At 37.2% G+C, this 6,000-nt stretch overlaps 1 pseudogene; it reads right to left on the bottom strand.

Moving 5' to 3' along the window:
- Positions 1-638: 638 nt before the first annotated feature.
- The window catches only part of LOC112678704 (40S ribosomal protein SA-like), a 47,001-nt pseudogene continuing 41,639 nt past the window's right edge, over positions 639-6,000 (bottom strand).

Below are 6,000 nucleotides of genomic sequence, written 5' to 3'. Positions count from 1 at the left end.
AATATATCAGTATGATGCTAAGTCATTTTCCTCCCTTAGCTGAACCCATACTATGAGATTCTTGTTGATACATACAGAAGTTGTTGTAAAAACAATTCTCTTTTTAACTGGAGAGATTTTATCCCTTACATTCTTCTCTCCAAAGTTTTCAGTTTTCCTCAGTTTTTTCCTGATGTCATTTTTTAGTTCCAGGACCCCATCCAGGATACTGTAGTTCATTTAGTTGTTACATCTCCTTAGCTTTCTCCTCACAGAGAGTTTTCCAGATTTTTCCTATTTCCGGTGGCCTTGGAAGTTTTAAAGAATTCTGGTAAGGTATTTTTGTAGAATACCTCTCTATTGGAATTTGCTGATTATTTTCTCACAATTAGACTTAGTTATATGATTGTTGGAGAAAGATGGAAGAGGTACAATGCCATTTTTATCACATAATATACAAAGTATGTACTCTCTACATAATTTAGCACTGTTCATGTTGACCTTGATTACATGGTTGAGATAATAGTATTTTTCTGGTTTTGCCAGTATAAGGTTGTTCTTTTTTTCTTCTCTCTCTCTCTCTCTTTTGGCAGAAATGTTTGTTTTTCATCAACCTGAGGACCTTACTTGCATTTTGTTTGCCTTTGTGGAAGAGCAGTTTAAGACCACTCAGTGGTCACTCTTACCCATTCAGTTGTCTGAGCTTGAGCAGTGGCAGTCTTCAGTGGCAGGCTGGGTCTCCAGTCTTCAGTAGGGAACTGCTCAATAGCCCCAAGGAGCACCTACACACCTTCAAACCAGTCTGCAGCTACAGGTTGTGTAGCAGTGTAACTCATGAGCTGAAGCCATCCAACGACCCTGAAATCCCTCCTTGGTTATACAGCTATTTCACCAGCAGCCTGCTCTCCCTTTCAACTTCTTTAGGATCTCTGTAGAAGTGGAAATCAGGCATGACCTCCCTGGGGTGTCCACAGGAAATGGGGTCACGCATGTGCAGAACTTCCCAGGCCAGCATCTACCACATCAGATCCACTGAGGTGTTGCAAGGGATGGCAATGTCCACACAGTGCAGAGGAGAGTCTGTGTTACACAGAACAATGGTAGGCAGGTTAACATAAGACACCTCTACGACAGGCTGGTGGCAGCCCTGGGATCAGTAGCCTTGGCTTCTGGAAGACTGCCTGGATCTGCTTAGTGAAGGTTCCAGGAGTGAAGCAGCCAGCAGTAGGAGTGGCTCCAGGGGCAGCAGCAAACTTCAGTACAGCTTGCCAGCCAGTCTTCCTGGAGGATGTGACATTGACATCAGCAGGGTTTGCGATAACAACAAGGATACCAGCTGCCAGCAGAAGCTTCTCCCAGGTTCGCTTCAGATTTATGATATAGATAGCATCACTATTTCTTGTATAGATGTACCATTCCATTTGGAAGTCAAGGATTTTGTCACCTAAGCGGGTTCCTTCTGCAAGGAATTTGAAGACATCCTCCTCCTTCATTTGTAGGAGACCAAAGGCTCCAGATATTGTGAAAGTGTTCCTTTAAGTTCCTATGGGAATGCAGAATAAGGCCATACATACCCCTCCCTGGGTAGTGCAGAAAGGCAAGGTTGTTCTTTCTTCTCCTTTCAATGCTAGGTGCAGCCCATACTAAAGGAGTGGGGAGTTAATATGCTCCTTCCTTGAAGGTAGCAGGTCTACATAAACATTTTGGAATTTTTCTGCATGAGGATTTATCTCTTTTTTCCAGTCATTCATTTAATTAATACTCTGTATCAGTATGGACTCAGGAACATTTATTTTATACTTTAAGTTATAATTCAGTGGTAATTTATTTTTTTGCTCTTCAAAATGTTCCAGCTTGGGCCATCAGGAATCTGTTCAGTCAGCTCCTGTGTCCCTTTATCATACCCTCATCTATGTGTTTTTGTTGTTCTTGTTCCTTGTTATTGTTTGCTTGTTTGTTTTGAGCACTTCCTTACTTTCTGGCAATGTAAGACACTCCAGACTCATTTCGTGTATTTCCTGCCCCCAAACCATGGGATTTTCCATTTCTCAAGGAGCCCTAGCTCTTTATATTGGAGAAGGGTATTAGAAACTAAAACCTGGGTATTAAATGTGCTCACTGCTAATGGAGTGTCATTGTATACTGGTCTCAGTTGACAAAGGATATGTATGTCTATAACCTAAACTGTGTATATGCACATGTCCATAAACACTTCTATGTGTAAACATTTGTATCTATATTAAGCTACATATGAGTTCATCCTTGGCCACAGTGTACAATATTTTATACTTTTTTGAGTTTGACTTGGTACTTTGTGAGAACTGGTTTTAGTACTCTGGTATTTGCCTTACGGAACAAGTTAAGATGTCTGCTTTTATTTTATCACATAATTTTCTGAGAATGGGTATTATATCTTCTTTAAAAGTTTAGTAAAATTTACCAGTAATACTATCTAGGCCTGATGCCTCCTTTTTTGGAAGATTGTTAACTGTTGATTCAACTTAACAGATATAGACTATGCAGATTATGTATTCTCATGTGGGTGTTGGTAGTTAATATCATTCAAAGTTTATTTCAACTTTGAAGTTTGAACTTCATTCAAACTTTTATTTCATCAAAGTTATCAAATTTGTTCATACAGTTGTTAATAAATTCCTTCACTGATTCAAGGACTTATTAACTCATACATGCAAAATATGCTGCTAATTTTATGAGCAAAAAATCCATATATAAAATCACTCCACAATCCTGCAACTATTCATTTAAAAATGTTGTTCTTAAAAGTCGTTAAAAGTCCACCACTATTCTTCCAGTGGGCAAACTGTACTGAACATTGTCTGTTCTGTCCCTGAGTTTTCAAAACCTCACCAACACAAAGTAACATTTTTAGGCAAAGCAGTGATAGAAGCACATGTCCATGTAGGTGAGGTAAAGAGTAGGGTCAGTTTCAGTGCTAGTGATCTGGCAAGACAGGACATTAAGATTCATAGTTTAAGAATAAAATATTTTGCAAACTGTAAACCTGCAACAGATGATTTTTACTCCTACTTCCTAGAAAACTAAGGAAAGCTTATATCAAATTTGAATAAAGTAATACAAAAACAAGAATGCATTTTTGCTAATCTACAAAAAAATCCACAAAATTTGCGTACTTTTCAGGAAGATTTTGTAATACAGAGACTTAATGCACGTAAAGGAGGAGAAAAGAAGTACGCTTACTAAGTTAGCAATTATTCAGAGTGAATTAAATACTCAACCGTGGGAGAGGTGGCAGGTGTAAAAAAAAAAAAAAAAAGGAAAAGCCTCAGAGAACAGTGATAATACCAACTTTTCTTCATCCTCAACTGCATTTGACAGAAAATAACCTTTTATAAATTTTACTTGTGACATTTTATTCAGCTTAATTATTCTGTGTACAGTGTAGTGTATGTTAATCTCCACTTCATATTTTGTCAAAATACTGTCATCATCTTTTGATCATGTCAAATATTTCACACACTCCATTCCAGTACACCCACAGCTAAGAGCAGCATACTTCATTAGGAGAAACATAGGAATAAGATTTTTATTCAAAATCTCAGCAAAGGCTAATAAACTATTTTTTAAATTCATCACAATATTAAGATTCATCCAAAGAAATGAGCTATTCTCATTACATTATGATATACAGTACAGCATTATGGAATGAACACTGACAAATTATTGAATATAGTAAAATACATTTCATTAAGGAGGGTGTTTTGCTTTACATATCTGAAAACTAATTAAAAACATCTCAATTTCTTAATATCAGAAGCTACAGGCTTCTTAAAGACAAAAGTCCATAAAACAGTTCAGTGCCTAGTGTTTGTAGCACATAATGCAACATAGTTCAGAGGGCATTTTGGCAACTCAATCTAAGCAAAGATAAAGAGTACTGAAAATAAGTCTTTGAGAAGCTTGTCAGGCACTAGGGTGGCTCAGTGCTTGAGTGTCTGCCTTGGGCTCAGGGTGTGATCCTGGGATCCTGGGATTGAGTCCTGCATCAGGCTCCCTTCAGGGAGCCTGCTTCTCCCTCTGCCTATATCTCTGCCACTCTCTGTGTGTCTCTCATGAATAAATAAATAAAATCTTCTTCTAAAAAAAATAAGCTTGTCATCTGGGGGCTAAATTTTAATAGAATATGAAAATTTGAACTCATACTTTAAACATACAAAACTCTAGAATTTCTGATTGGCTCAAATGATTGTATGGAAAAACTAATCTGTAACAAAAATTTGGCATTGAATGTGAAGGCTCCACCAGTTTTGAGCAAAATGTACATCAGTTCTAAGAGAGACAGAGCAAGGAAATGAGAGTATTAGATTTTTGCCAGCAGACACTTTCCCTTCCTCTTCTTGATGGGAATAGCCCGGAAACTGCTGGAGAAGCTTCATCAGAAACTGCCTTGAAGTGACAGAACCCTCAATCATGGCTAAGCCTTGTGTGGCAGCAATGAGAATGATCTCTTACAGTTTCCCAATTATGCCTTTATCACCTTTAGGATCATAGCTCTCACTAGGACAATAAGGGAGTTGAGACAACAGTGTTGCACTTCAGGATACCCCTTTGCAGATATTGTCAAATGATTTAGGACTCAAAGGGAAAAAAAAAATTAAGAATGTATCTGTTTGTGGATAAGATAGAAGACATAAACTAACATAATTGTCTTTTCTAGTTGTATTCCATAAAGAGTCATGTGTTTTCCACATACCATAACACTCACAACATAATTATAAAACACAGTAGGAATATATTCTTCAAGAAATGTGCTGGTTGGGCAGCCCGGGTGGCTCAGCAGTTTAGCGCTGCTTTCAGCCTACGGTGTGATCTTGGTGACCCAGGATCGAGTCCCACGTCGGGCTTTCTGCATGGAGCCTGTTTCTCCCTGTGTCTGTGACTCTCCTTCTCTGTGTCTCTCATGAATTAATGAATAAATAAAATCTCAAAAAAAAAAAAAAAAAGAAATGTGCTGGTTGTCTGACTGGTCAGTGGGCAAATTTGACTTACAGACCCATGTCTCACCACCATACACACCAATTGATGGCCTACATTGGAGCTACTTGTTGGGGCACTGCTCCAGGTGTTGAGAAGAAAGCAATGGGTTGGCTAGTCCAAAGCCTATGCTTCTTATTTACATAAACTGGCAGGTCAGACATTTAGGGACTAGCTCCTTTCTATGTAATATTGTATTTTAGTGAAATTCCTAGACTGAGAATAGTAATTTTAAGTTTAGAGATGTCTGACATTGGAAGTTGACTTTGTACCTCTGTGGTACAATCCCCTCATCTATCAAATAGGTAGAACACAATAAATACCAGTTCTGAGTATAAAGCATAAACTCTGGGTAAGAACTTCAGGGATCAGACTGGGATTCATTTTTCAGGAATAAATAGCTAATATAGCATTTCTCAGTGGTAACTTATTTCTTCATAATATTATATTTATTTCTGAAACATGGTTCTTCGATTAAATAATAATATGAACAAATCATTTACAGTTTATTTTGCTTTCAGAGAGGTTACTTCTATCAGATGTAGTTTAGATTTTGGAGAATGGTAAAGAGTTTGGGGACCACCCATTATTTATGTAGAGATTTCAATATTGTAGTGGCTGTACAGTAAGCTAGGATAGCAATTACACAAAGCTGGACCTCTTTAAAAGGTAAATGTCTCACAGAAATGGTAACAAATCCAATAATGGGTAAGCATTCAAAATATTAGATAGTGAAAAAAATATTCTAATCAAACCTCTCCAAATCAGTCAAGAAGGTCAAAAGTGACATTTATCATTATATATGCTGTGTTAAAAAATGCACTTACCATAATAAATGATTTTTCAGATATAAAACCAATCTTGATCAGGGCATTTGCTCTATTTGAGGAAAGGACTGACATACTGCTATTTAAACATCTAGTATTCTAAATATCCAGTGGTATATTAAATTGCCTGTGATCTCTGCAGACTAAAAAACAAAAAAAAAGTTTAAATTTATTCTGCTTA

The sequence above is a fragment of the Canis lupus genome, chromosome 22 (genome assembly GCF_003254725.2).
Source record: "Canis lupus dingo isolate Sandy chromosome 22, ASM325472v2, whole genome shotgun sequence".
NCBI classification, from domain to species: domain Eukaryota; kingdom Metazoa; phylum Chordata; class Mammalia; order Carnivora; family Canidae; genus Canis; species Canis lupus.
This window is presented reverse-complemented; position numbering and strand designations above follow the sequence as displayed.